Source organism: Bos javanicus, chromosome 26 (assembly GCF_032452875.1).
Source record: "Bos javanicus breed banteng chromosome 26, ARS-OSU_banteng_1.0, whole genome shotgun sequence".
NCBI lineage: Eukaryota > Metazoa > Chordata > Mammalia > Artiodactyla > Bovidae > Bos > Bos javanicus.
In genome coordinates this window covers 46,718,062-46,740,846 of record NC_083893.1, presented here as the reverse complement: position 1 = coordinate 46,740,846, position 22,785 = coordinate 46,718,062, and the positions used below count along the sequence as shown (strand labels likewise).

Genomic DNA, 22,785 nt, shown 5'->3' with positions numbered 1-22,785 from the left:
CAGCGCCTGGCCTGCTGAGCTCCACTCCTCGTGTTAAAATGAGGATGAAAGCCCGTCCACATCCTCAAGTGGCTGGATGCCGTGTGAAGATCTGGCGTGCCTGCTCATTGCCCTGTTCCGTGAGTGTGGGAGCTGGTACGGCACGCAGAGTGGGGACCATCGTGGAGGCCAGCGACCATCAGAGGTATCTGGGGGCTGGGGAACTAAGGTCAGGAGGAGGGCAGTGCAGGCAAAGGAGCCAGTGAGACACAGAGGAGACCTCAGTGATCGGGGCTGTGGTTCACAGCCCATGAGCAAGGTCAGACACAGTCCTGACCCTGAGCTGGCCAAGGTCTGAACAGCGGGAACCAGACAGAGATAAGGTTTCTGGGCTCAGACCCTCACTGTATCCGATGAAGAGCTCCCCTGCTCAGCTCAAATTATGCTAGTTTTTTCTTCTGATGTCTGGCCACTAAAATACATGGATACTTGTATCTTAATATAAACTGTAAGAGGAATACAAAAGGAGACTGGTTATGTGTTTACGTTTACAAAGAGCAAAAGAAAAGAAGTCATGGCTTCTTTCTAATGTAAGGAAATGGAAGCATTTTTGATCGGGGTCTGTCTCTTACCTTCTACCGCAAATACCTGGGGAAGAGAGGAAAGGAGATGGTTTATAACAGAAAAACTCCCGGCGGAGTGGACGAACTCAATCCATGCTTTTTTTTCACATTTCCACAGGGATGCAAATCAATTTAAGTACTTAAAATAGCCACAGAAAGGGGGAAAAAAAAAGATCAACCTCTATTAGTTACCATGGGAATTACTAATTGAAGCACTTCTTTTGTCTTTTCAAGATCCTTGCCATTCCTGTGACATTTAGAATGATAAAATTAAGGGAGCCAGCATCTATTTCCTGCCATTTGATGATTATAAAAATATCATTATGGAAGTTCAAATTGAAGAAGCTTCTTCGGAAGTAAAACTCACTTATTGTAGTGACATACTTATTAAGGAAAACCACCTTGGACGGAATTTCGCAAGTAGAGTCTAGAATCTTCATAGGGTTATGAGATTTGGGAAAAGAGTCATTTAAAGCCCAAATGCTTCCAGGGCGTTTCAGTGGGAGAATACACGGAAGGCCAGCTGGCTGGACCCTGTCCCTCACCCAGATCACAGCTTCCTGCCAGAGAACCTTTCCGAAAAATGCCAGCATCTACAAGAGTTCTGAAAATCAGACATCTGACCACGAGTGTTTCTTGAAAATGAAACTTTTGATGGCATTCATTAGGACAGTGCCTTTGGGGGTTGTTTTTTAAATCATTACTTGCACAGAGTCTGCAGTACCCAAAATAACACTCCCAAATGTTACCAACCTGCGTCTTCACAGGATGGACAGCCCTGTAACGCGAACACCCTTGGAATACGAGATGGGTTGCTGAGGCACTTGGGTTTAGGAACAAAAATGTAAATCTTTCCCTTAAAATTGAGAACTGTTTACTGTTAGACTCGGGCTGAATGAAGAACTTTGCTAATACTTATAGGTGGCTAGACTTACCATCTATGAAAATAGATTCTTAAAAGTTTAAATTTAATAAAGAGAAAGGATACCCTGGAAGCCAGGAGTAGGCAATGAACTGCTATTACGCTGGGTTCAACTTCAAATGCAATTAGCTTTGCAAGGAGTGGTCTGGACAGGAAAGAGGTTGGACAACACAAGTAGGAAGGCTTAAAACCTGGACCTGGCACTAACCCTGATGCTTGCTTTAAGAAAAGAAGACTGATCCCCTGAACCAAAGGATGAGCAGTAAAAGAGACGAAAGGTAGGGAAACTGGTTTCTCCTCCAAGAGGGAGAAACCACCTTTCCATCTTGGCACAGAGGGCAAGGCAGCTTGGGCATGGGGGTCACAGACCCTCAGCTGGGAGCAGATGCCCCTTCCTTCCTCTTGCAGAGAAGCCAGGGCCCAGGAGCCAGGCTTTCCCAGAAGGTGAGCATGCGCTGTGGTCTCAGACTGCTGGAGAGCACCCCAGCCCAGCAGCTTCTGCACACACTCACTCTCACATGCACACACAGAGACACACACACACACAAACACAGATGCGCACAGACACACAGTTACACACATACACAGATCCTTCCCCACACATACACACAAACACACACATACACACATATGTAGACACACAGACACCAACATACACAGACCCCCACACACACACCAACACATGCAGACACACACATATACACACAAACACACAGACATGCACATATACACACATACAGATACACACAGACACACACACACACATACACAGATACACACAAACCCACAGACACACAAACACACAGACATACATACACACACAGTCACACACATAGACCCACACATACACACATACACACACCGACAGACACACACAGAGACACACACACACACACAGTCACACACATACACAGACCTCCCCACACACAGACACACACATATACAGACACAGAGACACAAACAGACACAGACACACACACACAGGCACACACACTGCTCCTCTAGGAGAGGCAGGAGGAGACCTCTCCAGGATTGGAAATGCTTCCCTCGCCCACTTTGGACTTGTCAGCTCCACTTTGTCACACAAGTGACGCAAAGAAGACCCTTCCTTAGTTATCAAAGACAAAGTGCACTCACGTATGAAGCCTTTTCTACATGCTGGGCTCTTCGCCAGCAACGGTCCGTATAGCCAAAGCTGTGGTTTCTCCAGCAGTCATGTACATGTGTGAGAGTTGGACCAAAAAGAAGGCTGAGCACCGAAGAACTAATGCTTTCCAACTGTGGTGTTGGAGAAGACTCTTGAGAGTCCCTTGCACTGCAACAAGATCCAACCAGTCCATCCTAAAGGAGATCAGTCCTGAATATTCACTGGAAGGACTGATGCTGAAGCTGAAGCTCCAGTACTTTGCCACCTGATGCAAAGAGCTGACTCATTGGAAAAGACCCTGATGTTGGGAAAGATTGAAGGCAGGAGGACAAGGGAGCAACAGAGGATGAGATGGTTGGACGGCATCACCGACTTGATGGCCATGAGTTTGAATAAACTCCAGGAGATAGTGAGGGACAGGGGAGCCTGGCCTGCTGCAGTCCATGGGGTCACTAAGAGTTGGGCACGACTGAGCGACTGAGCAACAATTGAAGATGCCAACGCAGTATCGACGGGCCCACACAGAGGCACCCCTGGCTCTCAGGCAGCTCACAGGGTGGGGAAGACAGACAGGAATCATGAGTTGACATCAGCAAACAAGCTGACCCAGACTAGCAGTAAGCGAAGCCTTCCTGTAGGAAGCATGGAAGTTAATTAGATGGGAGGCGGGTGGGAGAGAGCATTCCAGACAGCTCATGCAACCAGCGTGTGGAGAAAGGGCCCACACCTCCGGCCTTGGCTGCATCTGCTGGTCACAGCCCTTCGGGGGTAGGAGGCGGACCCGGGTATCTGGGTTATCTACATTTCTACGTGCCCAGGGCAGGGTGGGGCCTAACTGCCATCTCAGCGGCTGTCTGCCACGGACCCCCTTCCTCCAGTGCGCGCCTCCTCCAGCCTCAGCCAAGCTTTCTCGGCCCACGCCTGCCCAGTCGAGGTCTCTGGACCCACGTTTCTACTTCCACAGAGGAATCTGCAGGTGCCATGACTAGGCAGCACAAAGATCCCAGCCCTGGCTCCTGCGGATGGCACATCCCTTCTGTCCACCTGGCCGCTACCTTACCCTGCGGGTTCTCCGCTTTGGCAAGATGATATCTTGGACCAGATGACCCTGTGTCCTAGGGTCTCTGTCCTGGAGTCACCGGATGTTTGGTAGTGTCCCTGCCCCCTACCCACTAAACGCCAGCAACGTCCCTCCCCCCACCTTCCCTGTCAGGACAATCAAACGCTTCTCCAGCAAATGATGGCAGGGGAGGATGCAAAATCCCCCGCAGTGAGAACCCCCACAGTGAGAACCACTGCCGTGGGCCACTCTCCCGACCCCTCAGGGCGTCCTCGGCCTCACCCCCTGCCAAAGAGGATGCTGAAAGCGATCCGATCTCCACCACCTGCGGCCTCACTCAGTTCAGCTCTGGCTGCTTGTGTCCGGATTTGATCAGAGGCATCACCATTTCCAATTCACTCTCCCAGCTCTCAACACAAGCCCTGGTATACACTTCACATTTAACACACGTCTGTCTGTGTGATGAATGGACTCCTGTAATAGAGTCCCAAACACTCTCACAAGCCTCATCTCCTCTTGCCCATCTGCTGTCTTCTAAGGTGCAGAGCTGACCACACCGTGACCTTGCTCTAAAACATTCTCTGGCTCCCCACAGATGTTACGAGTTATCAGACTGGTTAACGACTTTTCCAAACCATCTCTGACTCATCTCCACGTTTACCTTGTTGCTGCGACCCCATGGACTGCAGCACTCCAGGCTTCCCTGTCCTTCACTGTCTCCTGGAGTTTGCTCAAACTCATGTCCATTGAGTTGGTGATGCCATCCAACCATCTCATCCTCTGCCACCCCCTTCTCCTTTGGCCTTCAATCTTTCCTAGCATCAGGGTCTTTTTCAATGAGTAAGCTCTTTGCATCAGGTGGCCAACCCGGAGAAGAGAATGGCAAACCACTCCAGGGTTCTTGCCATGAGAACCCCATGAACAGTACGTTTGCCTTGAAATGACCTTAAACCAAATGATTGCTTTTTCACAAATATCCCTTGCCTCATTTTCAATGGTAAATGCTTGAGATCCCAGAGAGCTTGGGCATTGCCCTGGAACACACCGATGGGAGAATGGGAGAGGGTGTGGAGACTCTCCAGGTAAAGCTTTGACGTCCTTTTGAGGCCAAGAAGATAAGCCTTCATCTGTGGCACTGATCACAGTGATGAAAGCGTCACCCATCCTAATCAGCCAGGGAAGCGAAACACTAGCCAAGAACTCTCTCTGTCTGGACCTATTTATTAAAGTGGTCTAGGATAGGCTATCCCAGAGGCTTGACCCAGAGAGCAGACTGTAGGGAAAAAGAAATCAACCTTCTTGATAGCAAGCATCATCAGTCTCTCAGGGCCAGTGGCATGAGCTGTCAGAGGGCTTCTTGGGATGAGGTTCATTCCTCCTTCTCCCGTAGAATAGGCAGGGTCCTAACCCCGAGCACATAGGCGTGGGGGATGGGCAGGGATCCCAGAGACCACCTGCTGCGACTGCTCCAGGGCACCCAGTGCCATGCTCTGAACTATAACTACCCCATAAACATTGAACTGTCATTTGACTGCGGCTGATTAAAGATGCAGGGATCTCGTCCCAACAGTGAGCTGACAGGGCAGAGGACGTGATGGTGCCTGGGAGAACCCGGAGGGGCGTCTGCAGGCCCGGCCAGTCCCCAGCCCTGCACGCGTTGCACATCAGGGCACCGCCCCTGCCCTCCGCATCAGAGTAGCCTCTGTTCCCCAGGGCAGAGCAGCTGCGGGGGGTGGGGGACCCGCTCTGGCCTGGACTCACTGTCTGGTGAGCAGGGCCAAGCCAACTGACCCTTGGGCCCAGGCTCCCTGGCTGGCCTCTCGGCTCCCTGAGAGTTCTGAGAAAGAACCCGGGACCAGGCTCCACCTTCCTGCGGGCGCAGGGGCGGTACCCGGGGCATCCCTCCCCTGGTGAGGGCCAGAGCCTTGTGCCCTGAGTGGCCAGACTTCCCTCGACCCCTGGGGCCGGGCGAGGAGGACGGACAGGTTGTTTACTGCGCTTCCCTGTCGTTACCCTAAACTTAAAGGAAAGGAAGATGATGAAGGCTTATTGTCCAATGAAATTAAAACAACCCAGGAGTACGTGAAGGAGAGTTCGGGTCTCTCTCCCAGCCCCCAGTGTGAGCATCTCCTGGGTGGTCACTGTATGCCGGGCAGCATGCAGGGTGTGTTTCCTGCTTTCTTTCACTCATCCATTCATTCATTCCGCGCTCACCTGCCAAGTACCCGCACTCAACGACCGACCTGCCCTGCCCGGGACAGCGTGGGAGCAAGAGGGTCCCGGCCCTGCTCAGTGCGGCTCACCATCGTGTGTGTCTGCGCGTGGAGAGGGACGAATGACGATGTTAACACACAATGACACACGTAACAGTGATGAAGGGATGAAGCTGGTGGGGGCAGTCACACGGCTGCAAAGGCAGCCTCCTGAGGAAGGGGAGTCCACCATAGTGAAGATGCCTCCACCCCGGGCGCCCCCTCTGTTCACTCTCAGGTGCCGGGCCCCACCTCCCGCAGCCTCCTGGGGGAGCCCCATCTCTGCTGGTTCAGTGTCCTGTCGCACTGTCCCCAGTCCTGGGCAGAAAAAGAGGCGGCGTCTTCCCGCAGGGAAGTGCCAAGGCTGCCATTGGCCTTTACCAAGACCCCCTTCCAAACACCACCTCCCCACACCCCGGCCCCGAAGAGAGGGCTCTAAGGAAGCATTTCAATTCTCCACCACCGGCGCCTTGCGGACGGCTCCCCAACAAGCCCACACTGTTCTCGCTCCCCTCCTGCTAACCCAGCTCCCAAAAGAGGAGGCTGTCACCGCTCACGGTATGAAATAATTAGGCTGCAGCTGGGATATCTTGCTGAATGTCTAATCGTTTTCATTTGTGGGAGCTTGAAAACGAGCACTTATATGCCCCAGAGAAGGCCATATGCATGCGGGACACGTGGGGAGGAGCAAAGGCTGCCTGAGACCCAGGGCTCGGCCTGGACCGGGGAGTCTCTGGCATCGTGTGAATGAGTGCTCACAGCCAACGGGAGGCGGTGGGGACCACCTGCTTCCGGGTAAGAAAAAGCCTCACATTTGGGGGTTCATAAATTCCAGCAAGGCCTGGGTGATGGCAGATTCACAAGGAGTCAGTTAGGGGTCCAAACAGGACTCGGGTCCACTCCTGGCTCCAGGGACACAGCTACGTGGTGAAAAGGTGTGTGTGTGTGTGTGTGTGTGTGTGTGTGTGTGTGTGTCCCCAGGAGCTCAAGGTCAGAGGAGACCAGATGAGACCAGACCCCAGGGAGACTGGAGCTGGATGCAGATGAGCAAGAAGGGATCCTGAGAGGCCTAAGTCACAGCAGAGATGTCATCCTAGGGCCCAAGACCAGCAGAAGATGATATCACTGACTCCATGGACATGAGTCTGAGCAAACTCCGGGAGACAGGGAAGGACAGGGAAGGCTGGGGTGCTGCAGCCCACGGGGTCGCGAAGAGTCTGACACGACTTAGTGACTGAACAATAGCGAAGAAGTCTTGGCTTAGGAAACAGAACAGGCTTTCCTCTCTATGGTCCTTCTTGAACTGCTCTGTCTCTCTGAAATCCAGCTCAGCACCCGTTTACTCCGTGTCTGCTCAATGCAGAGGCCAGTGTAGACGCTGCAGGTGGGGGAGGTCCACTCTCCCGTGGACGTCCCACTTCGCCCTTCTAAGGACACTTCAGATGCCACCACCTGACCACTGAGGACCAGGCACCCTGAGTCCACCAGGCACGGGGCATGCCAGGAAGCCTGACCGGGGAAGCGGGTCTCCGTTCTGACCAGCTCTGTCACGCATTCACTTCCCTTGAACTCTGACCACTTTTCATCTGCTATAGTAACACTCTGCATGCCATTCTAGCTTCCCAGGCAACTGTATTCTCCGTGAGGACAGGTGCTGTGCACCCGCTGCAGCTCTGGGGAGAATCCCAACATAGCTCCACTCACATGACTTCAGAAGTACAAGAGCTTCCTGGTGGTCTGCCAAGCCTTGTGCTAGGAGCTTTGTAACACTGTCCCATTTATCCTCACAAGCGGCCTGCATGGTTGGTATTATTTGCGTTTCACAAGTGAGATAGGGCTTCCCAGGTGGCACTTGTGGTAAAGAGCCCACCTATCTATGCAGGTAGACTTAAGAGACATGGGTTCGATCCCTAGACTGGGAAGATCCCCTGGAGGTGGGCATGGCAACCCACTCTGGTATTCTTGCCTGGAGAATCCTATGCACAGAGGAGCCTGGCGGGCTACAGTCCATGAGATCGCACAGAGTCAGACACGACTGAAGCAACTTAGCATGCACACACACACAAGTGAGATAAGGGAGGATTAACGGCTTCCCAAGAGCCGATTCATTGGAAAAGACCCTGATGCTGGGGAAGATTGAGGGCAGGAGGAGAAGGGGACGACAGAGGGTTAGATGGCTGGATGGCATTGCCGACTCAGTGGACAGGAGTTTGAGCAAGCTCCAGGAGACAGTGAAGGACAGGGAGGCCTGGCATGCTGCAGTCCATTGGTCACAAAGAGTCAGACATGACTTAGTGACCTAACAACACCATCACCAAGGTGGCACAAGTGGTAAAGAACCTGCCTGCTGATGCAGGAGACATAAGAGACTCGGGTTCGCTCCCTGGGTCCGGAAGATCCCCTGGAGTAGGAAATTGCAATCCACTCCAATATTCTTGCCAGGAGAATCCCATGGACAGAGGAGCCTGGCAGGCTACAGTCCATAGGGTTGCAAACAGTCAGACACGACTGAGTGACTGAGCAGACAGGACTGAGCAGTCAAGACAAGACACTAGAGAGGTGAGGAGACCGTCCTAGGTCTCCCTGCTGGCAAGTGGCTGAGCCAGGGTCACTCCCGGTGTGTCTGGCTCCAGCCATGTCCGAAACCACCATGAAGAATGTGCTTAAAGCGATTTGAACAGCCTGCTGTTTCCCAACAATGGACTTACACTTCTGACTTGCCTGGTGATCCTTTTCTTTGCCTTCAGGAAGACTGCCTTCTATCAAGCTTATTTCAGTGGTTATTACAAAGTATAGAGTAATTAAATCTTAATTATTGAAGATGTGCACTTACAATTTAGAAACAAAAAGGGGTAAGAAATTCAAGAAAAAGCACAGGAGGACCCAAGAAATGCAGACACTGGCATCTTGACGCCGGGTCATCACTGTTAAACTGGCTCATTGGGTGACTGTGGAGTGAATGAATGTGAACACGAGTGGTGAGTGAGTGAGGAATGAGTGAGCCGGGTGCACATGCCTTGTACTTCTCCACTTCCCTCAAGCCCTAACCTGCAATTCACCTTGATTTTTCTTTTTTTAAAAAAATTAAGAAATAAGACAAGTTGAATAGAACTGTATCTATTTAAAGAAATTTGAAGCAATAATTAATAACCTCCAAAATCAGAAACCACCAGGCATAGACAGGTATATTCTGTTAATACCAAACATTTAAGGAATACATTATATTATACCATCTGTCTATAATCTCTTCTAGAAAGAAGCAAATACTTTCTAACCCATTCTATGAAGCCTGCATTACCTTAATATCAAAATCAGACATAGACATTACAAGAAAAGAAAACTACAGACAAATATCCCTCATGAACATAGACGCAAAACCTTCAACAAAATATCAGCAAACAGAATCCAACAATGTGTAAAACAAATTGTGTACCACAACTAGGTAGGATTTATCCTAGGTGTGTAAGGCTGGTTCAACATTTGAAAATCAATGAATGTAATCCATCACATTAATAGTCTAAAAAAGAAACATCCCATGACCATATCAATAAAAACGGAAAAACCATTTGACAAAACGTAGCACACATAAATGATAAAAACTCTCTGCAACTAAGAATAGAAGGGAACTTCCTTAACTTAACAGAGAACAGCTACTTAAAAAAGCCTACGGCTTGCAATACTTGATGGTGAGAAACTTGAAGTTTTCCCATAAAAACAGGAACAAGGCAAGCATGTGCTCTCTCATTGCTCCTTCTCAACATCATACTGGAAGCCCTAGCTAACGCAATAGGACCAAAAAAAAAAAAAAAAAAACAGGAAATAAAAGGTATAGTCAATGGTAAGTAAGAAATAAAAACTTTTTGTTCACAGATGACAGTAATTCTTTATGGAAAAAGTCTGAAAGAATTGGCAGGAGGAAAAGCAACTCCTGGAACTAGCAAGCGATTACAGCAAAGTTGCAAGACACAAAGCTGAGGGCAAAAGTCACTGCTCTTCCATACACCGGCAATGATCAAATGAAATGTGAAATTGAAAACACAATACCATTTGTACCAGCACGCCCCCAAAATGAAATACTTAGGTATAAATCGAACAAGATAAATTTCAAAATCTAGGTGAGGAAAACTACAAAACTATAATGAATGAACTAAAAGAATAACTCAATAAATATATATTTCATGTTCATGGGTAGGAAAACATAATATTGTGAAGATGTTCGTTCTTCCCAACTTGAGCTATTGATTCGGTGCAGTCCCAATTGAGATACCAGCAAATTATTTGTGGATATTGACAAACTGATACTACATTTATATAGAGAAGCAAAGGCCCCACAATACTAAAAGAGAAGAGAGCTGGAAGACTGACATTACCTGGATTTTATGGTTTACCATAAAACTATGGCAATCAAGACAGTGTGATGTTGGCAGAAGGACAGAAAAATGGAAGACACCAGAAAGCCTACAAAGAAACCCCCATCACTGTAGTCAACTGATCTCTGACAGAGGAACAAAGCAATGCCGCAGAGTGAAGACAGCCGTTTTCAGCAAACGGTGCTTGAACAACTGGACATCCACCAGCAAAGAAATGACTGTGGACACAGAGCTTACTCCCTTCACAAAAAGTCACTTCAAATGGATCCGCTTGTAAAACTTAAAACTATGAAACTTCTAGAAGATAACACAGGAGAAAGTCTAGACAATCTTAGATACGATGGTGACTTTTCAGATGCAATACCAGAGACATGATACATGAGAGGAGGAACTAATAATCTGGACTTCATTAAAGTTAAAAACTTCTGCTTTGTGCAAGACAGTGTTAAGAGAAGAGAGGACAAGCCACACATGGGGAAAAGTATTTGCAAACGCCATATCTGATAAAGGGCTTTTCAAGAATATACAAAGAATCCTCAAAACTCAACAATAAGAAAACAAACAGCCTGATTAAAAAATGGGCAAAATGCCAAACAGATGCCTCAGGGAAGAAACATACAGATGACAAGCATATGAAAAAAAAATGTTTCTACATATACGCCATCAAGGAAATACAAATCAAAGAAACAAGAGATTCTACTACACACCTACTGGAATGGCCAAAACCCAAAACCCGACAGCACCAAAGGCTGGCAAGGACACGAAGAGCAGAAACTCGTTCACCGCTGGGAATGCAGAACGGCACAGCCACTCGGAAAGACAGTTTGGTGTTTTCTCACGAAACTATCAACAGGCTTTTATTGTGTGATCCAGCACTCGTGCTTCTTGGTATTTACCCAATGAGTGGAAAACTTACGTTCACACAGAAACCCGCATACAGACGTTTACTCACAACTGCCAAAACTTAAAAGCAACTGAGATGTCCTTCCACAGGTGAACGGATAAATAAACTGTGATCTATTCAGTGAAACACTGTTTGGTGTTAAAAAGAAGCGAGCTGTCAAGCCAGGAAAAAACATGGAGGAATCTTAAATGCACATCAGTACGTGAAAGAGGCCAATATGAAATGGCTACACGTAGGTGTGATTCCAACCGTGTGCCATTCTAGAAAAGGCAAAATGATGAGACAGTGAATAAAGATCAGGGCTTAGGAAGGAAGGAGGGATGAAGAGACAGAGCCAAGAGGGTTTTTAGGGCAACGAAACAATTATATAGGACACTGTAACTGTGGACACACGCCATATGCATTTGTCAAAACCCATAGAGTATAACATCCAGAGGAAACCCTAACGTAAACATGGACTTTGGATGACACATGTCAGCGTAAGTTCACTGACTGTAACACAGGTACAGCCGTGAAAGTGAGACACTTGCTCCTTGGAAGAAAAGTTATGACCAACCTAGACAGCATATTACTAAAGAGCCTCTTGATGAAAGTGAAAGAGGAGAGTGAAAAAGTTGGCTTAAAGCTCAACATTCAGAAAACTAAGATCATGGCATCCAGTCCCATCACTTCATGGCAAATAGATGGGGAAACAGTGGAAACAGTGTCAGACTTTATTTTTCTGGGCTCCAAAATCACTGCAAATGGTGATTGCAGCCATGAAATTAAAAGACGCTTACTCCTTGGAAAGAAAGTTATGACCAACCTAGACAGCATATTAAAAAGCAGAGACATTACTTTGTCAACAAAGGTCCGTCTAGTCAAGGCTATGGTTTTTTCCAGTGGTCATGTATGGATGTGAGAGTTGGACTATAAAGAAAGCTGAGTGCTGAAGAATTGATGCTTTTGAACTGTGGTGCTGGAGAAGACTCTTGAGAGTCCCTTGGACTGCAAGGAGATCCAACCAGTCCATCCTAAAGGAGATCAGTCCTTGGTGTTCATTGGAGGGACTGATGTTGCAGCTGAAACTCCAATACTTTGGCCACCTGATGCGAAGAGCTGACTTATTTGAAAAGACCCTGATGCTGGGAAAGATTGAGGGCAGGAGGAGATGGGGATGACAGAGGATGAGATGGTTGAATGGCATCATCGACTTGATGGACACTGGTTTGGGTGGACTCTGGGAGTTGGTGAGGGATAGGGAGGCCTGGCATGCTGCAGTCCATGGGGTCTCAAAGAGTGGGACACAACTGAGTGACTGAACTGAACTGAACACACGTTCTACTCTGGTGGGGGACAACGTGTGGAGGCAAGGGCTAAATAAGTCATCGCTTCACTTTCCACTCAGTTTTGCTGTGATCCTGAAATTGTTCTAAAAAACGAAGTTTATTTTAAAAAAACAAAAACAAGAGGCCATGGGGTGCGTGTGGCCCCAGCTCAGGCTCTGTGCTGGTCTCTGGAGCCCAGACCTGCCCTCCTCAACCTGCTTGCTCCTCCCCAGAGCTCTCCATGCTGTCCCAGCAGAAAACCTAAACACTTGGCCTGAGAACCCCTTCATCATGAGGTCCCCACTAACCTGAGGACTCCACCTTCCCCAGCCACATCATTCCCCTGAACTCCAAGAACACTGAGCTTCAGCGATCCACCACCAACCGTGTTCTTCCCACTCCTGGTTCCAGGGTAATGCCATTTTAGTTTGTATACTAAATTTTAAAGCACATGCGATCCAGTGCAGACACGTGGTAACCCGCAGTGTGTGCCTGAATATCTTTGTCCTTGCCCACAAGTACAGAAGGACAGGTGCTCACGGGTGCAGGCTTTGGGAAAATGATGCATTTGTGTATTTTGTTCTTCTCACTTACGAAGCATTGCAGACCCCCCCGACCCTGCCAGCCTCTCCAGATCTGACAGATGCCTCCAAAGGGCTGCATCGTGGTCCATGATGCTGAAGTGGAGACAGTCTTTTATCAACCTTTCCCTATTGACGGACCTTCACATTTTTAAAATAATTTTCATCTTTTGCCACAGGAAACATCTTTGTGCACCTGTTCCTACTTGTTGTTGCTGTTCAGTCACTCAGTTGTGTCCTCTCTTTACAATCCCATGGACTGCAGCACACCAGGCTCCCCTGTCCATCACCATCTCCCAGAGTTTGCTCAAATTCATGCCCATTGAGTCAGTGCTGCTATCTAACCATCTCATCCTCTGTCACCCCCTTCTCCTCCTGTCCTCAATCTTCGCCAACATGAGAGTATTTCCCAATGAGTCAGTTCTTCGCATCAGGCGGCCAAAGTATTGGAGCTTCAGCTTCAGCTCCAGTCCTTCCAATGAATATTCAGGGTTAATTTCCTTTAGGATTGACTGGTTTGATCTCCTTGCCATTCAAGGGACTTGGTCCTGAAATGAAGGCAGAGAGTCTGACTTCGCATCTCTTTCTTCCTATAGCCTTGAGCAGGACTGGCCACTGAGGAGGTGATCAATACTGCTCTGTAATGGCATGAATGGCTATCACACTCTCACCCGCCATGTGTTCAATGCAATTTTTGCTTTGTGTTTAGGCCTTGTGGCAGAATCTCCCACCAAATACCTAAGTAATTTGTTACTGAAGCTAAATTGGCACACATTTATTTTTAATCATTTGAGGCTTTCAAAACATTTTATGTGTTTATCCTTCAATATAAACATGGAAACTTTTAGAAGCAGCATTTCATTCACACCACGACAATTTGTCCCGAGGACAATTTTCCCAACATTAAGCACCAACGATGTTAGATAGCATCACTGACTCACTGCACATGAATCTGACAAACTCTGGGAGATAGTGAAGGACAGAGGAGCCTGGCGTGCTATTGCCCAAGGAGCTGCAAAGAATCAGACACGACTTAGCAACCGAACAATGTTACCACATTTCTGGGACAGTAAATAGAGAAAATTGAAATTCCTTTGAAGCGAGATAAGGGAAGTTCGAGAACTAAAGTTTGATGTGGGTTTTCTCAGGATGCGCTGAGCTTATGGGATCTTTCCTTTTTAACCTTTTATTTTATATTGGAGTATAACTGACTTATAACATTGCGTTAGCTTCAGGTATATAGCAAAGTGATTCAGGTACAGGTATACATATATTGATATTTTTCAGGTTCTTTTTCCGTATAGGTTATTATAGAATATTGAGCGTAGAGTTCTCTGTGCTATACATAAATGGGTACTTGTTGCTTATTTGTCTTATGTATAGTAGGGTCTGTCTGCTGATCCCAAACCTCTAAATTATCCCTCCCCTAATCCTTTCCGCTTTGGAAACCATAAGTTTGTTTTCCAACCATAAGTTTGTTTTCCGCATCTGTGAGTCTGTTTTACGAATAAGTTCACTTGTGCTGTCTCTTTTAGATTGTACATATGAGAGGCGCCGTCTTTATCCTTACCTTTCTCTGACTGACTTCACTCAGTAGGATAATTTATCGGTCCATCCATGTCGCTGCAAATGGCATGATTTCACTCTTTTTCGTGACTCAGTAATGTCCCACTGTATATATGTGCCACACCTTCTTTATCCATTCACCCGTCCATGGACATCTAGGTTGCTTTCCCATGTCCTGGCTAATCTTTCCAACTGGACTCTGACAAGAGGGGCCCACTGAGTGCAGCTCAGCTACTTTGTCGGGAAGGTCAGCGGGGACCCTGTGAGTCACCTCTGATGGTCTTAGAAGCGCCGAGGGCAGCAAATGTATTTCTGGAGTCACCACGAGGAACAAGGAGGCCCCTCTTTCTTCTGTCACAGCAGCGGATTATCAGCTTGTCCCAGGCAGCTGGAGGAGCCCCACCGCCTCCTGACGCGCCTGGCCTGTCAGCCCTCACCTTCCCACGGGACAGACGGGGAGTCCTTCTCTTGACCCTGACCCACCCCCATCCCTCTGGGGCTTCCCTCAAGCCTCGGCCTCCGCACAGCAGGCCCCTCTCAGAGTCCCTCAGAGACGCCTCAGGCTCATGGGGTCACTCAGATCCAAGGCCAGTGGCCCCCAGAGGTGACGCCCCACCCTCTCCTCAGCTACAGCACAGGACCAGGAGAAGGCCCAGGGTCAGGAGGGATGGGGACAGATACACAGAGCACACGCCTGCGTGCCCGTCCACCTCAGAGGGAGCAGACAGGGAGTGGGTGACGCATCGGGGAAGGAAGTGTGTCACCGACAGGAAAACAGAATGGCTCCGGCCCCCACCGTCGGGACTCCAAGAGGAAGCCTCGCTCAGGCCCTCGTCTCCCGGCGGCCTGGCCCCTGGGACAGGCCTGGGGACACCTGACCCACCTCCCCGAGGCCGTGTCACGGAGGTGGCTCAGCTCAGAGGCGGAAGGGGGAGACCGGTGAGTCCATCTTCAAACTCCCTGAGCTGAGCTCGGGGGACGTAGGGACGTGAGCGAGGGCAGGGCAGGCCCTCAGGGCCCAGGAGAGGAGGTGCTGACTGCCAGATGGACGCCATCGCGCCTGCAGACGCTGTGAGCCTCCCAACGACCCCTCCGTTTTGCCAACCTTACCCCCTCCCTCCCGCGGCCCCCGGGCAAGGTGGTGTTGCACCCCCCCCAAGCTGTCCAGTTGACTGGAGGCTATCCTGATGCCTCCTGCTCTTACTCCAGTCATCTAACTAGTCATCTGACTAACTAACTTAGTGATCTAACTAAGACACTGCATCCTGAGAGCTCTGCTTCCTGAATTAATTCATGGACCTGGCCCACTGGCAGCATGCTCATGTCCCTCAACCTGACTGCAGGGCACCCACGTGGCCTCTCCCCACAGCTCCTCTTCCAACTGTTCTTGGCTTCCAGCAGCCTCTTGCCTACATGGAGCCAGAAGGGACACTCAGACACAGAGATCTCCCGCTTAAACTCCGCATGTGGCTTTCCGAACTGTCCCCAGGCTCCTTACAAGCCCTTCATAATCTGATCTTGGCTCCTTTTCCAGCTTCATCAACTTTTGCATCCAGGGGTAATTCACACACCTACCTATCCACCCACATCTCCCTGCTCCTGCATCCAACCACCCGTCCAATCAACGTCTGCGTCCCAGAGCTGCTCACCTGGGCCTCACGGCGCTCTCATTATGACGACAGCAGCTAAGGTCTTCCTCTTAGTCCTAAGTCCTGCTTTATCCCTAGGCTGCTTTCCTAGATCCCCAGGGCACCCTCTGTGCACTTGGATCTCAGCCCTGCCGTCAGTGGGGCCCTGCTCTGCAGCCTCCCTCCACCCTGTCCACTGGTTGATGTGTGTCCCTGATAGGGACCCCTTTGTCTTCTCTTGAGCTCCCCCCACCCCTGACTTGCTGGGACAGCCGCAGGGCTCCTCACCAGGCTCCCCAGCCCCGGTACCCGACAGGGACCCCTCCCCCTCCTTCCCTAAAGTCTGCAGCCTGAGCGGCAGACTCCTCCATGTGCCTTCCCCACCCCAGCCCTCACTGCCCACCCCAGTGGGCAGGCCCAGCTCCAGGCAGGGCCACTGCCAGCCCAGTCTGCCTGTCCAGCTACCCAAGAGCAGGGCCTCCCCAACTCTATCGGAGTCAAAGGAGGACAGAAAAACCCCCGTGGGAAGTGCCAGCCACAGCACAGAATAAAGTGGTGCAAGTCTCCTCCCCAGCTCCATCTGTCTCAGAAACGAGATCGGGGGCACCTCTCCAGCTAGGAGACCTCCAGACCTCTCCAGGCAGTAAGACTCCCGGGGGGCCAGGTTGGGGTGGGGGTCCTCAGGTGCCTGCAGCCTGGCCTGGGTGGGGCGGGGCCTGCACTGTGCTCCCTCCCAACAAAGACTCTGAGTGAGGTGCTCCCAAGCCCCGCCCCTCCTTCCCTGCCCTTCTTTCCAAGTGTGGGAGGACACAGGGCAGGGAACTCCAGGAGTCAACAGAACAGGAACCAGAACTGGAGGGATCCCGGGGGCCCCTGTGGGAGGATCCTGGGTCCAGTGGGAGGCAGCAGCTAGGTGGGGACCAGCTGGACACTGTTCCTCCACACAGACGTCACAGACGCGCCAAGATTGGCCAGGGGAAGAATGAGAGCCTTTTGACACGGTCCTGATTTTTAGAGATGAACATCCATTTATCCGAAGCTGATGCAGACAGGACCACATTCTGCTTGGAACCACAAATGCAGAGAGGGTTTCCTTAAAAGGCCTCTTATCAAGTTTAAAGAATCTTACTGCTTTTGTTAGGACAGGATGTGGTAGTACCTGGCTGAGCAACAAGAGACGGATAAAACGGAGAAAAAAGATCACTGAGGTTTCTGCTAGACTGAAGAGGGAAGAAAATAATTCTCAAGAACCCTGTCTGTGTGATAAAAAAGAGTTTGGAGTTTCCCAGATGCTGTCCTCAGATTCTGGCGCTGGTAGGAATTTTTAAATTGTGGTGGAGACTGCTTCCCTTGTGGCTCAGTTGGTAAAGAATCCGCCTGCAATGCAGGAGACCTGGGTTCGATCCCTGGGTTGGGAAGATTCCCTGGAAAAGGGAAAGGCTACCCACTCCAGTATTCTGGCCTGGAGAATTCCATGGACTGTAGGGTCCATGGGGTCACAAAGAGTCAGACATGACTGAGTGACTTTCACTTTCAACATAGACTGAACATAAAATTTACTATTTTAAGCCTTTTTGAGTGTACAGTTCAGTGGCATTAAGTCCCTTCACAGGGCAACCTTCACCACCAGCATCTCCAGAACTTTTTCATCTTCCCAAATGGAAACCCCACACCCACTGAACATTTTCCATCCCCTCCTCCTCCAGCCTCCGGGAACCTCTTCTCTGCTTTCTGTCTCTGTGACTTTGATGATCCTAGGGACCTCCCCTGAGTGGAATCACACAGCGTTCATCCTCTGTGTCCAGCTGATCTCAATGAGCCCTCAAGGTTCACCCATTACTATAGCTGTGTCAGCATTCCCTTTTCAAGGCTGAATAATACTCCATTGCGTGGACAGACCCCATTTCCTTTATCCATTCTTCTGTTGATGGATTCTTCGCATGGCTTGGCTTTCAGATCTAAAGACAAAGGGTCAAACTGAATTTGATCCAGTTGACCTTTCAAAGGCATGGGCCTGTCAGTTAATTCAATTTTCAAAATCAAGGCTATCATACAACTGAATGAAAAATTTTTAGTTTATTAAATTTCACTACAGACAGGCCAGTACCCAGCACCCACGCCCATGACTCCCTCATTTCCTCAGTCCTCTTCCAGCCCTAGTCGTTTTTACAGCCTCTGATCACAAGCAGAGGGAGCGAGATTCCTGGATTCTCTTTCGTTAAAACGCCTTCCTACAACGTGCGGGTCTCCTCTTATTACTTCCGGCCGGGCGGTCTCGGGCTCCCTGGCAGGTCAAGCGGAGTGTCTGCATACAGTTGACATGCAGGAAAACCAGGCTGCACTGGGCGATGCTGACCTACTTTTCTCTGTGAGATATTATAAGAAGATGCTCAGCGTGGCAGCTAAGTGACAACATTTTGCTTGTCTCCTTTGCCTTTTTTTTCTCCTTCTAGGGACAGAGTCTACAGCCTCGCATCAGCTCTGCACTTGACCTGGGGGAGGGCTGGGCTGCCTTGCCGCCTTACCTGTTTCCCACTCTGCAAATCACCTGGCTGCAGGCAAGGGCACCTGGGGCCTGAGTCCATGAGTCAAAGGAGCCTGGATATAAAGACAGAGCCTTCGAGGATGCCCGTGGGGACTTAGGGAGATGGAGGAGGCAGAGGTGCACTGTGGAAAGGACAGAGGGATGGATTTCCAGAGGTAAAGAAATGAACCAGGAATGAATCAGTTATGGGAGGAGAAAGCGACTGCCCAGAGACCACATGCAGCCAGGAGATACAGCCTGTTTAGCTCACCTGGTATAAAGAATATCCTACTCAGTTGTCTGCATTTTAAAATTATATCATATACATACACAAAGGAGATGGCCATTTATCTTGAAAAATCAGATGTTCCCCGCCCCCACCCCACCAGGCTTACCCTGAGCAGGACGCCCCCTGTGGTCAGGGCAGGTGCTGCTCTTCCCACCCCTGCTCTCCTGGTGCCCGAATACACCTGCCTTCCAGGCCTGCGCCCCGTGACCTCAGCCAGGGCTAGGGGACAGGGCATAGGACAGAATGGGCATGCCGGAAATCGCTCCCATGAGCACTGGCTGTCCAGGAATGCCAGGGCGAGGAAGAAGGCGATTCTAGCTGGAAAGAAAGTTTAATCTGAAGTTCTCGACTTTAACATTTGGAGACATCCAGAATCAGTGCACTTTCTGCAGCCTGGCGCAAGTCTAGCCTTTTAAATGGTCTTGACCTTGACCTTGACCTTGATGCCTGTAGACACTGCAGAGCCTCCTGCTTCCACCAGCCCTGCCCCTCCCTCCCATCTGGTCCAGCCCTGTTCCTGGAGCTCCTGCAGACAAATGCCTGCCTCTGCCAGCTCACTGCCTCCTCCCGGCCGATGTCCTGCCCCGCATGGACCCCTGGGGAGGCCCTTCACTGTTGGTTCCCAGGCTCGTGCTGGGCCCCTTCTGAGTGCCAGGGGCTGCTCACGAGGAGGGAGTGAGCCAGAGAGCATGCAGAGGATGGCGGGATTGGGGGCAGGGCAGTCAGAGGTCAGGAGGGGCCTGGTTGGAACTTGACCCTGGGGCTGAGAAGATAGGATCCTTGCACGAGGATGACAAGGGGCCTCCAGGGTGTTTAATCAAGGAAGCACCCAAGTCAGGGCAGAGTTTTCAGAAAGATGTTCTGGGAATGGACGTGCGGAGTGGACCAGAAGTATGTGTGGGCTGTCCCCACCTGCTTCTCCTCTTGACAGGGACGGAGTAAAGTGACTAAGTAGGTGATTAAATAGTGAATCCCACTAGGGGACTGTGGATGGAAAAATATGGGCGACCCCTGTAAATTAGTGATTCCTCAAGAAAGCAGCTTTGCTTAACCACAAAACCAAGCAGGCTTGCTCAGCAACAGAACCAGGAGGCAGAAGGACGAGACAAGCCCCCAGCACAACAAAACCACGGTGGCAAGAGACCCACAAGCTGCCCAGTGAGCTCTGAAGGGTAATGATCCCTAGGACACGCTCTCTGCACATGTGAAAAACAGCAATTTGTGGACCTCGCTTGACCACGCAGAGACAAGAAAATCCCCCTGCTCAGCCTGGAGGAGGAGGTGATGGTGGGAGCATGACATCTACTCAAGAAAGACAAAGAAGCTCTTCTGCCTCCCCCACTTTTCTTTTGATTATAAAACCAGAGCCCACTAAGTTCTCAGGCGTGGCATCTCTTGCCTTCCCCACTGTAGGCCTCACGAGTGTCCTATTCTAATAAATCACTTCTCACCTATCACTGCCTCTCCCTGAATCCTCCTCTGCACCGAGACATAAGGGACTGTGGTACCAGAGCTCTTCAGAGCCCCCGAAATGACAACCACATGGGTCCACTTTGCTGCCCATCTCTTCCCTCTGCTCCTCCAGGCACTGTCCCCACCCTGCCCATGTGGAAAAGTCTCCGAGGTTGCTTTCCACTTCTCACGTATCTGAACTGCCTGCCCACCTGGACTAGAATCCCAGCGAGCACTGGGCCATGCTTCCCACCCCTCAAGTCCCCTGCAAGGAGATAGTGACCTGGGCTGAACGGACCCTTCAAAGCGTGTGCTGCACAGTGGAAACGCAGACTCAGAGAACAGACTGTGGACACAGAAGGAGAGGATGGGATGAGCTGAGGGGCCGGCATGGAAACATACATTACCACATGCAAAACAGACAGCCAGTGGGAATTTGCTGTAGAGAGCTCAGACTGGGGCTCTCTAACAACCTAGAGGGCTGGGATGGGGTGGGAGGTGGGAGACAGGGTCAGGAGGGAGGAAACATGTGTATATCTATGTGTGATTCATGTCGATGTAAGGCAGAAACCAACGCAACATTGTAAAGCAATTATCTTCCAATTGAAAATAAATAATTTAAAAAAATGTGCACTGCATGGCTGGCGATCACAAACAATCCTGTGCGTGGGCCTCTTCCTGGTTTTGTTTTTTTCTGGAATAACTAGATCTAAAGTTTGAGATTCCTTTTTGGAAAACTGCACCCTGGAGTCATCTTCCACAGTTAATCATGTCCTGCCTGCTTTTGCTATAGGAGACTAGAACGTTCGAAAAAAAAAGAAGGATGAAAGAATTTTTAAAAAAATCCCCCAAAGAATCCTACAGTTGAAGGATTGATTCCCTTTCATTTATAGGAGGGAAAAGTTCTAAGTCATTTTACTGAAAAAGCTGTACCATGAAGCACAAACAAGTGTTTCACTTGTCGAAATACCTGGAAAAGCACTTCCCTGGAATGTTGTGCTATTTAAAGATAATGAACAGTGGGGATTAGTTCATAGCTTTTGTTCAGAAAGGCATTTACAATTTTGTTTGGAGAAGGAAGCAGCTGTCTGGGGTAGCAGGCCCCACACATCAGGTTCCTCGAGTTTTTCACAAAAGGTCTGATATCAGGACATCCTAACTCACACCAACCTGGAGCACCCTGGGATTTCGAGGTCCATGCCACGTTGAAGTACACAGATTTGGGGCCTGAGGGTGGAGATATTACCTTAACAGAGGTGATGGGCTCTGTTTCTGTTTTTCCAATTTGAAATGCAGAAGCAAGGATACTAATTTCATCAATTTACACACTTCCATCCATAGCAAAAAAGAATACTAAGAGGTAATACCATGTGAAATGTACCACAATGCTGCTTTAAAAAAAAGTAAAGAGAAAAGTAATATTGATCCAGTAATCTCAGTTCTGGGTAAATATCCAAAGGAAATGAAATCATTATCTCAAAGAGGTATCTGCAACCCCATGTTCATTGCATTTATATATAAATATATCGAGACAGAGATGATTGAATATTACTCAGCCTTGAAGAAAGAAAGAAATCTTGCCATTTGCAACAACATGGGTAAACCTGGAGGACTTCATTCCGCTGAGTGAAATAAGCCAGACACAGAAAAACAAATACTGTATGATCTCACTTATATGTGGAATCTAAAAAAGTTGAACTCAGAAGCAAAGAGTTGACTGCCAGGTGGTTGCCAGGGGCTGCGGATGGGGGAGATGGAGAGATGTCATCTGTAGACACTTTCAGTTACATGATAAGTAAGTTCTAGGGATCTAACGCACAGCATGGTGACTATAGTTAATAACACGGTACTGTATACTTAAAATTTGCTAAGAGAGTAGAGCTCAAGCATTCTCACCACACAAACACTAAAAGGTAATCACTTAACGTAAAGAGTTAAAGTGTTGATCGCTCAGTCGTGTCCAACACTTTGTGACCCCATGGACTGTAGTCTGCTAGGCTTCTCTGTCCACGAGATTCTCCAGGCAAGAATACTGGAGTGGGTAGCCATTCCCTTCTCCAGGGCATCTTTCCAATTCAGGTGTATATTAATTAGCTGGATTGCGGCAATCCTTGAAGGCAATGGCAACCCACTCCAGTACTCTTGCCTGGAAAATTCCATGGACAGAGGAGCCTGGTAGGC

The 22,785-nt window shown here is 49.4% G+C and overlaps 1 protein-coding gene and 1 long non-coding RNA gene across 2 annotated transcripts in view; one reads left to right on the top strand and one right to left on the bottom strand.

The window, feature by feature from the left end:
• The window catches only part of PTPRE (protein tyrosine phosphatase receptor type E), a 182,519-nt gene that overhangs the window by 127,821 nt on the left and 31,913 nt on the right, over nt 1-22,785 (bottom strand). The window lies entirely within an intron of this gene.
• LOC133239552 (uncharacterized) lies at nt 15,377-21,086 on the top strand. The gene is made up of 3 exons (XR_009733876.1): nt 15,377-15,650; nt 17,481-17,653; nt 18,793-21,086. It is a non-coding gene; the product is annotated as an uncharacterized LOC133239552 (long non-coding RNA).